The sequence below is a fragment of the Psammomys obesus genome, unplaced genomic scaffold (genome assembly GCF_907164565.1).
Source record: "Psammomys obesus unplaced genomic scaffold, mPsaObe1.curated_primary_1811, whole genome shotgun sequence".
Classification (NCBI taxonomy): domain Eukaryota; kingdom Metazoa; phylum Chordata; class Mammalia; order Rodentia; family Muridae; genus Psammomys; species Psammomys obesus.
Window position 1 is genome coordinate 40,789,428 of NW_026587216.1, and position 11,040 is coordinate 40,800,467.

Genomic DNA, 11,040 nt, shown 5'->3' on the forward strand with positions numbered 1-11,040 from the left:
AGGAAAGGAAAGGAAAGGAAAGGAAAGGAAAGGAAAGGAAAGGAAAGGAAAGGAAAGGAAAGGAAAGGAAAAAGGAAAGAGGGGAGAAGGGGGGGAGAAAGGAAATAAAATAAAAGCAGGACAATTCCAACAGAAATGGTGTGACCCAAGACCCAGATGTTCCAGTCTGCCTTTCTGAGGTTTGTGGGTACAGGAAGAGAGCCTTGAGTTTGTCCTGGTCATCTTGCCCTTTTGCCACTTTGTGAACTATTCATCCTTTTACCCTATTCAAATGCCTTATCCTTTCTGCATTTTTTTTTTTTCTGGGCCATAGCTAGGACCTAGCAAAATGAGTCATCCCTTCATTTGTGATCATAAAAAACATTACGTACATTCCTGGTCACTTTACCTGCTATTACCGCGATCTGTTTACATGGCCCTCTTCCCCAACCCCCAAAGGTAGACTTTCACAGTCTTCCTTTCACTGCCAGCACATGGCCAAATGCCCAGCATTGTACTGTTCTGAAAGACAAGGTTTTTTGGCACTGGAAACAAGGCACCTGGTTGTACATTTATGTACCACACAGATATGCCTGATGGAATCCAGAAACTGGCTTGCCTGACTGGTGTGGGATGTCTCTGCCCAGAGAAAGGGGGACGCCTTTCTCATCACCTAGCATTTGCTTTCAGGGCTACATCTTTCCTGGAGAAAGGGGAATAATACAATATATACCAGGATACCAGCTAGCCTTGCAATCCCACCGGCTGGCTGAGAAATCAGACCTAGAGGCTTCAAAAATGGCAGCATATGAGGAAAATAAAGGCATCATTGCTCCTGTGCACTCCTAGCTCTTCCACTCCTAGCTGGGCCTGGCAGTGCACACTTGCAATCCCGGCACTTGGGAGGTAGAGGAAGGAGGAGCAGGAATTTAAAGGTATCCTCAGCTACACAGTAAATCTGAAGACAACCTGGGATACATGAGACCATGTCTCAATAAACAGTTTACTCAACGGTCAAACCTTACAGTCATCTGATTTTAAGGAACTTACTGTCAATTATGAGTAGGAGAAACTTGAGTGCATGGTGTTTTTTCCTATCACACTTACCCATAATTACCACTTTTTAAAATGTAGAATTATACCATTACACCCAAGAGTTAGTCATGTAATGATTCAACAAACATTTCTGAGTGTTTAACACTGGTTACATGTGTACTGTGGACAGGAACCTAAACACTGTAGTGAAATCTCTTAATATTTAATACTTGTTTAGCAGAAGGTTGTCGCCATTTTCATTTTTTTTCTTTTGTGTATGTGTGCGTCTGTGTGTGTGTGACAGGGTTTTTCTGTGTAACCTTGGCTGTCCCGGGCTCATTTTGTAGGCCTCAAACTCACAGAGATCCTCCTGCCTCTGCCTCTCAGAGTGCTAGGTTTACAGGCATTCACCAATGCACCCGACTTGCTTTTTTTTTTTTTTTTTTTTTTTTCCTTTTCTAACACAGGGTGATATGTAACTCAGACTGGTTTACTCACCATATAACAGAGGGAGGCCTTCAACTTCTGTTCCTCCTTCATCCGCTTCCCAAGGGTTTGGGTTTTAGGTAGGCACCACCATTCCTGATTTATAGGTTGTTTTTTTTCATTTTGCTTTGTTTTTGTTACATTAATTTATTTATTTGTATGTGTGTGCGTGTGCACAAACAGATACTCCAGAAGTCAGAAGACAGCGTGCAGAGGTTATTTCTCTCTCTCTCCATCTGCCATGTGGGGCCTGGGGATTCACCGTCATCCACTGAGCCACCTTGCCAGCCTGTTTTCTCCCCCCAGGGAGCGCCTACCATACTCTCCTAACAGAGACTGCAACTGTAGCTTTATCCATTTTCTTCTTTGGTTTCCATGGGTCCCTTAGTTATTCTGGAGAGGTGGCCACTAAATGTTTCATGGACTTGATGCGTAAAATTGTGTATGTCAAGAGGAGAGTTATGCTGTATGGTTACGGTAGATGGTTTCTGCATTTTTTTTCTAATCAGAACTGAGGATCTAACACTTTTAAATACACACACACACACACACACACACACACACACACACACACATTTGAGGCAGGGTTTCTCTGCGTAACCTTGGCTGTCCGCACCATGAAATGAAAGAATGAATGCACAGATATATTCAACATTCCCTCCCTGTGTAACTGAGGCAGGTCTGAAGAGAGAGCCTGATTTGCTAAGATTCTGCTTTCAAAGTTAAGACCATTGGGCGCTGGAGAGATGGCTCAGCCGTTAAAAGCACTTGTTGCCCTTGCAGAGGACCTGGGTTTGGTTTCCAGCACCAACGTGGCAGCTAGCACCCATCCATAGCTCCAGCAGAGGCTGCACAGCAAGACCCTGTTTCAAAAAAAAAAACAAAAACAAAACAAAACAACAACAAACCAACCTTAGCATGGTGGCATATACTTATAGGCCAACACAAGGCTTGGAGGCAGAGGCAGGAGGATGCTTTTAGTTTCAGGATAAAGTGCGTTACATAGTAAGATATTGTCTCGGGAATCCAGAGAGAGGAAGGCAGGAAGAGAGATGGAAACAAAAGAATCCACAGCTTCATTCAACAATACTTGTGCTCTAAACCAGCATAAGACTTGAACCCCACGGGTTAAGTCTAGAATTAAGTTTAGAGGGGTGGGAGTGGCCCATGTCTTTAATCCCAGCACTCGGCTGAGGCAGAGGCAGACCGAACTCTATGAATTTGAGAGCAGCCAGGTCTACAGAGTGAGTTCTAGGACAGCCAAAGCTACTCACAGAGGAACCCTCTCTTGAAAAACAAAACAAAACAAAACAAAACAAAACAAAAGAATTAAGTTTAGAAAGTGAAAGTTTAGTGTAGCCCATTGGCTCACACCTGTGACACCAAAGTAACCAGAGTTCTTAGGTTTAAAACCACTCTTCTGTAGCCCTAAGAAGCTATGCTTGGAATATCCCCAATATTCCAAATTAAAAGACAGGATACAGAGTTAATAAAATGTAACTAATAATAAAAATAAAATAAAAAAAAAGACATGTCAAGGTGAAGAGCAGAGAGGAAACTCAATCACTACGGTCATAACGAAAGAGAGAGAGAAAAAAAAGACCCTGAGTCTGACTTCAAGTACTGATAAAAGCTATAAGGTTTAAATGGATAAGGGGTAAGAGGTGTGCATAATTAAGCAGCCCGGCCTGAAGCATGGCCCCGCCCATTGCTGTGTCTGCCCCAGTCCTGGGAGAGCTGTGAAGACATCTTTATTGCCTAAGGGCTTAAGGTGGTTCTCTTGAGATCTCAACTTCTGTTCCAGGGTGTGGCCCCCAACCAGGATAATTACCCTAGTCTGTCCTGGAAAGTCCTGCAGTTCTGGGAATCTTAAAGGGAATAGAAGGAAGATTAAGGAAAACAATTTGTCTCTGTGGCTTCAGCCAAAGAAAAGGTAACCTGCAAAATGAAGGCAGAGACAGCATTCTTTCAAGCACACTGTGGGTCCCAATGAGGAGTGGATGGTTTCTAGAAAAAGTGGTTTCTAAGCACACGAGGGGCCGAGGCAGGAGGATTACTGTCAGTTCAAGGCCAGCCTGGGCCACAAAGAGAGTTTCTGGACTACAAAGTGAGTTTCAGGCCTTCCTGGGTTAGTGTGAGACCCTGCTCAAACAAACAAAAAGGTGTCCTGTCCAAAGACACACACATAGCCTGTTGCCAGCCCTTGAGTAGTAGAGATAGGAAGATCAGGAGTTCAGGCTACCAAGTTCAAAGACAGTCTTGGGCTACGTGAAATCATATCTCAGGAAACTAAATCTTAAAAAGCGAACAGTCCAAAGGGTATACTCTAATAGAGGACACGCACTGACAGGCTTCTCTGTGCCTCCAGGGTCACAAGAAGCTCGGATTTTCTCCCTGTGCAGCTGAGTTTTCTGTCAAGTTGACAGAAGTGAGAGTAACAGAGGAAGCAGGAGCCTTAATTGAAAAGATGCCTGTTTCACGATGGACCATAGGCACATCTGTGAGGTATTCTCTTGATTAATGAGCAGAGCTATCCCTGAGCAGGAGGTCCTGGGCTATATAGAAAAGTAAATTGGGCAAGCCATGGGGAGCAAGCTAGCAAGCAGTATTCCTTCATGGCCTCTGCCTCAGTTCCTGCCTCCAGGTTTCTGCCGAGCTCCCTCCGAGATGGACTGTAAATAGTAAGCCAGGTGCGGCTTCAACAGCCTATAGACCCAGTGCTGTGGATATGTCAACAGGAGGGTCCCTGGATCTCCTTGGCCCACCAGCTGAGTTTTACCAGAATAAGAAGGGGTAGAGGAGGCGGCTCAGCGGTTAAGAGCACTCGCCACTCTTGCAGGAGACCCAGGTTCAGTTCCCAGAATCCACATCACCATAGTCCACAGCCATTCACAACTCCAGTTCCAGGGGATCTGATACCTTCTTCTGAGCACCTCGGGCATAAGGCACACACATGGATGTAGGCAAAATAATTATACTTGTCATATAAATCTTTTTTAAAAACCAGCCAGATGTGGTGGGCGTTATGGTAAATGAATGGTATGGGGCTAATGATGTTTGTTATTTGCCCTATAATTATTATGGCAGTATCATCTAACCGGATATTATAATCAATGAAGGACACAGACAGCTGCTAGATTTTAGATTTGCCTTATTTCTCCTTGGGCTGGCCGAAAATCCCACACACACTCCCTCATTATCTCCCAGCCCCCATCCCAAACCATCTGCTTCCATCATTCCTAACTGGGCCACCTCCCAGCCATAATCCCAAGATACTTGCTAATGCTCTTCATCTGGGCCAGTCCTTTCCATGATATTGCTGGAGCCCTTCCTCCTGACCCACGTGGTTCTTTTTCTTTCCTGTGGCAACTCTGCTTTCTCCTTTCTCCCGAACCTTTTCCTCCTTCCCGTGATCCTCTCCTTTGCCCAAAGTCCTTGAACTTTAGTTCTGCCTACCCCATTCGCCCTGCCCAGGTGTGCTGGCTTTTTATTGGTTAAACAGGAGTAATTTCTTAGACAAGGTTTACACAAGAACAGGCAGAGGGACGTGAGAATGTGCTCTCATCTGGGGAGCAAGCAGATCTTGGGGACCAGTAATGAGCATCAAAAAATATAACACCAGACCAACCCCTAACAGGTATAGCAGGCCTTTAATCCCATCCCTAAGGAGGCAGAGGCAGCTATATCTCTGTGCGTTTCAGGATAGCCAGGGCTACACAGCAATACCCTGACTCAAAAAAAAAAAAAAAATTAAGGAAGCAACCCCTTTTTCTTAGACTATAATCATAAGTCAAGATTTATATCTTTACCATGTGATTCAAAATAATTAATAATAGCTTGCTAAACTTTTAAGTATAGTTACAAAGAAACCGACATTCAAAATGAGTATGGTTTAGAAGGCATATCCTCCTAGACTCAGTCCCCAGTACCCTTTCATCCTCCCAAAAAGAGACAAAGAAACTCACCGCACACAGAGTACCTCTCTTTGGTAGAGGGGTAATGAACCTGAACTCGAGGCCTCAACCACTGAGCTACAACCTAGCCTTGTTCTATGCATCTCCTAGGGGCCTGTGTTTGTCAACTCCCTCTATTATCTAACTGCTTCTCTGTCCTCTTTTGTGATCTCTGCTGAAATTACATCTCCCCTGGCTCCTCTGTTTAACCTTCATTAACCCACTTTCTGTCTCTGTGGCAAGGACAGGTGAGGTTAGAGTGAGGTTTCTCGTCTCTCAGGATGACCCCAGCTGCCAGGCCTTTCTCTGTTGCTGCTTTGGGAACCCCTGTGGCACCATCCTCCCTCTGTCCTATGATCCAGTGACCCAGGAGATCCAAGGATAAGATGGCTCACGACCTAAGTTCATCCTCATCTGGTTTTAACAACGGCACAAACCAGAACCAGCAACTTACCTACACAGAAGGTTGGTTTCGAGTACGAATTACACAAAGATGCTTGAGGACCCCTTCTGCGCCACTGGAATGTGGAGAAGGCAGGTTCAAACCAGAGGCAACCATTTGAGTGCATGGAGTTTTCTGGTGTGTGAGATGTGCGTGTGTCATGTATGCACTGGGAAACCGGTAGTGTTTGGATTTACACGAACAGAGTTCAGACAGCTCTGCATTTACACACTACAAATAAAACCATGTAGATGTTAGTGTAGCCATACGGGGGTAGGCCAATGGGGCACATGGATAAAAGGGGACAGACTGCATGGCAGCTAGAGGCTGGCACACCCCAACAGCAGGCCATGATGTAATGCCTCAAAGAAGACCGCCCCAAATCTTCTGGGACTAACACAGCTGAACACTCTGCTTCACGATTATGGTGTCTCTCCATCAAAACTGAAAACTGTGTGTGCCATCACCGTGCTGCCATGATACCCAAGAACCCTTGGAAGGATGGGGCCTGGAGCAAACCTTCTGAGGGCTCATTGCCACACAGTTCTGGAGTCCCATATTTTCTCCATTTAGTTGTTGAATAATCTTGGTCCCAGGGCCTCTGAGACTCGTAAGTCTCAGGCAAGTAACTGCTCTGTTCCTTCCTCTCCCTCTGTCTCCACCTTCACTCGGCCTTTGAAAGTGAACTTTAGAGCAGCCACTTTGTGGCCTCTAAATTGTTTCTCTGACCTTAATGAGAACCTGGAAGTGGGAGAGGGGTTGTAGCCCAGTCACAGAGTACTTGGGAGGATGTGTGCAGCCTTGGGTTCAGGCCCCCAACAAACAGAAAACACTGGGTACAGTTTAAATCCTGTCTCTGTCTCCAAGACTTCTCCAGGCTTCACCAGTGGCAACAATGTAACAACTGATTGATTGTTCGCGGGTTTAACTATGAAACACTTCATCTGAACATGAACCAATCACTGTTTCCAGGTCTAGTCTGCCCAGTTCCTGAAAATGGGTTGCCTCGAGGAGAAGAAGCGTTCCTAGTTATTTCAGCAGATCCAGAAGTGTGTTAGTGATCTGGGCCTCCTGACACTAAGCTAGGGGCACAGTGGAACCACTGAACTGGATCACTCCATGGCTAAAAAGAAAAGTTTATTGGAGATCAAACTGCCAAGGCTATGCCAGTGGGTGGGGGCACAGAGAGGTAGGCAAATGTCAGAAAAGCAAGCAGATTTTATATGACAGCCCGGTGGGGTCTCTGAGCTAAATCAGGCTGCTTGGAACCAGATCCCCTTGCCAGTTGTTGACCTTTGGGAGTGGATTAATGGGGGCTCCTGGTAAACAGAGGTCCTGTTAAGGACATTGTCACCACCACTGCTGGGGTTTTTGTTGTTGTTGTTGTTTTGCTTGGGGGAGGGTTGGCCCTATTGGACTGAACATTAACCAGCTGCGATAAATGGGAAATGGTCTGCCTTAGGGCATTTAAAGGACAGAGAAGCCAACTTTGGTAGCTCACACTTGCACTTTCAGCACTCTGTAGGCCAAGGCAGGAGAACCGTTGTAAGTTCTAGGTCAGCCAGAACAGGAGAAAAAAATTCTTCTCAAACATTCCTTCCTGCCAAAATAATAGCAGCAGTAACAATAACAGAAGAGCTAGGCTCAACCTGTAATCCCAGAACTCAAGAGGGTAAGACAGGATGAACAGGTGAGAATCTCAAGGCCAGCCTGGGCTGTAGGGTAAGACCCTGTCTCAACCCTTCAAGGAAAAGGTATCTTAGGATTGTTCTTGCTGTGAAGAAACACCATGACCCCAGCAACTCTTTTTTTTCTTTTTAAACTTTTTATTGGTTCCCTGTAAATTACACATCACACACCCCAATCCCACTCATCTCCCGCCTCCTTAGATCCGTCCTCCACCCTTGCAACCTACTCCCCAGCGAAGAAAAAAAACCAAACCTCGCTGTGGAAGCTGTAGTACGCCACAGCGTGTCTCCCAGGATGCCCTTTTGTCCACAACTCTTTGCTTGCATATGTTCCTTGCAGTGAGTCACTGGTCTGATCCAAGGCCTCTGGCTCTGCTACGGTATCAATACTGGCTCCTCACTGGGACTCCTCTCAGATATCCTGTTATTGCCTTGTGTCGTGGAAGTCCTGTAGCTTTGGATATGTAGGACTGGCCCCTTCATGTTCTCCAACAGTTCATTGATGGGATAGAAGTTGGGGTGGGCTAACTCAAAGCCCTAGATCTGGGCCTAAGGGATATCTGAGCTGGTCAGCCTGTTGGCTCACTGGCAAATATCCCCCCTCCCAATGCAACTAGGCCCTGGGGCGAGGAATCTCTCTTTCGCCCACATTGCCACACTGCACAGGAGACAAGTCCAGGGCCAGCTCACCCATGCCATCAGGGTCGGCTCTGCTGTGCTGCTCTGGTGAGGGACAGCGCCATCTCTCCTGTTCTTATCACCCCTTTGGGGCCAGCTCTCCTGCATGCTGCAGGTAGAGAGGGCAAAAGCAGGGGAGGGGCTCTCTCCCTTGATGATGTAACCCCACAGCAGGCAAGATTCAGGACCAGCTCTCCCATGCTCACAGCCTCAGAGTGGACTCACCCGTGCCCCCACCATCAGGATCAGCTCTACTGTGTTGCTTAAGTGAGCTTCATGGCCTGCTCTCCCGAGTGCTGCAGCTGGTGAGGGGCAGGGTCAGCTCTCCTGCTCTCATGTCCCCAGGGCCAGCTCTCCCATGGTGCCCAGGAGGAGGGTGGGGCCAGTTCTACACAGCCCTCAGACATCAACATGTCCCCAAGGGGGCAGCCAGACCAGGACATCCACCTTGGGTGGCAACAGACCTGCAGGGCAACAGAACCAGACATGGCCCCTGAGTGGCAGCACAGGCCAGGACCCCACCATGGTCCCAGGTGGCATCACTGGCTACTCACATCAGAATGTTCTTTACTTTCCTTGAGTCTCCAGTTCTGCCTCTCTTCATTGTGCCCACGTCCTTCTGTTTCTCTTTCTCTTCCATTTCTTCACCACTTTCTTGTTCCTCTTACTGGTGCCCGGGGTCTCTGAGTGTCTCCAGAGTGCTGTGCCCCACTCATGAATTATGACCGTGGGCAGGGGTCATCTTGTCGTGTCCCTCTCCCAGGCTGCATGGTGCCAGACTGGGAACATGGGCCAATTTTTTTTTTTTTTTTGATACAGGGTCTCTCTGTGTAGCCCTGGCTGTTCTGGAATTCACTATGTAGGCTAAGCTGGCCTTGAACTCAGAGATCCACCTGCCTCTGCCTCCTGAGTGCTGGGGTTAAAGGTGTGTGACACCACCGCCCAGCCATGGCAACTCTTATAAAGAAAAGCGTTTAACTGGGGCTGGCTTACAGTTCAGAGGTTTTCATCATGGCGGGAAACATGGTGGCATGCAGGCAGATACAGTGCTGGAGAGGAAGCTGAGAGTTCTCCAGCCAGATCCTTAGGCATTGGGAAGAGAGAAAGACACTGGGCCTGGATTGAGCTTCTGAAACCTCAAAGCCCACTCCCAAATGACATACTTCCACCAACAAGGCTATACCTACTCCAACAAGGCCACACTTCCTAATAATGCCACCCCCATGGGCCTATGGGGATCATTTCCATCAAACCACCACAGAGGGTACCAGAGAAGACACCAAAGAACAGGTTTGGGTCTGAGTTAGTCCCCAACTCCAGAGTTAGTGTAGCCCTAATGGTCTCTTAGTACAGGCGTGTGCAGTAAAACGAGGGCTTCTATCACCAGCCCTGCTTTGAGCAGCACACAAGTTTTCTTCCTCCTCCTCCTTTTATTTATTTATTTTTTTAATATTTGCTTATTTATTTGAGGGGCACCCAGGCAGACATACTATGACTCACACGTGGAGGTCAGGGGGCAACTTACGGGATTTGGTTATCGCCTTCCTCCTGCATCAGGTTTTGATGGCAGGTGTTCTGACCCGCTGAGCCAGCTGGATGGACCTGAGGTTTTCTGTTGTCGTCATTGGGGCCCCGCAGTGGCATATGCACCAGCGTGCAAGGGAGGAGGCCAGATGCTGGGTACCTTTCTCTGCCTTATTCCCTTGAGACAGGCTTTCTCACTGTACTTGGAGCTTACCTCTTCTTCGGCGAGGCTCAAAGTGAACAAGCCCCAGTGACCCTCCCGTCTGCCCCTCTTCCCCAGTGCTGGGGTTGAGTGTGTTATACACTGGGGTACATGTGGTTACGCCTGGCTTTTTACGTGGCTGCTGGGGATGAGAACTCAGGTCCTCATACTTGCATCCCAAGTGCTCTTACCCGCTGAGCCTTCTTCCCAGGAAGACGTTCTCAAACTCTGCAGTGCTATCAGTGACATGTGACGGACACAGACACCTACGGTTTGTTCATGGTGACAGGGGATGTACTTCAACACAAGAACAGGATATGCTGGCTCAGGCCTTTAATCAAGTACCGGAGAGACTGAGGCACAAGGATTGCCCTGTTTGAGGACAGCTTGGGCTATATAGGTCTTCTAGGCCAGCCTGGTCTATAAACTGAAACCTATCTTAAAAAAAAAAAAAAAAAAGCAACAACAGTATTTCTCTTAAACACAGGATCTCAGTATATCATCTCGTCTGGCTTAGAACTCAATATGGAGACTGGGCTGACCTTGGGCTCACAGAGATCTGCTTGCCTCTGCCTTCCAAGTGCTGTAATTTAAGGCTCGAGCCATCATTCCCAGCTTAACAACAAATCATTTTGAAGAGTAATGTTGAGAGACTCAGAAAACTGCAGCAGTTGGATGCCACAGCATGTCTAGGACCAAAGTCTCCTGGGAGCCCATAGCTGGCGCGCAGCAATGACCACAGTCTCAGAGGGAGCTGACCACCTCCCATCTCCTGATTCGCTGGCACCTCCCTCTGCTGGAGCTTAACCAGAGGCCAGCCAGCCAAGAAGCCGTGTCTAACAGGGGTCAGGCACCCTGGGCAGAGGAATGAAAAGGGAAATTGACAGTCACTGCTCTTAGCCTGTTCATTTAACTCACAAATATGTGGGGGACATGTTGTCTAGCACAAGAGTTGACAGTTTAAAAGGAGCCACCAAGAAAAGCCAAATGCCAGTGAGCTCAAGACAGAGTTCATACATTTTATGATGGGCACTTTTACCACGATTTTAACAA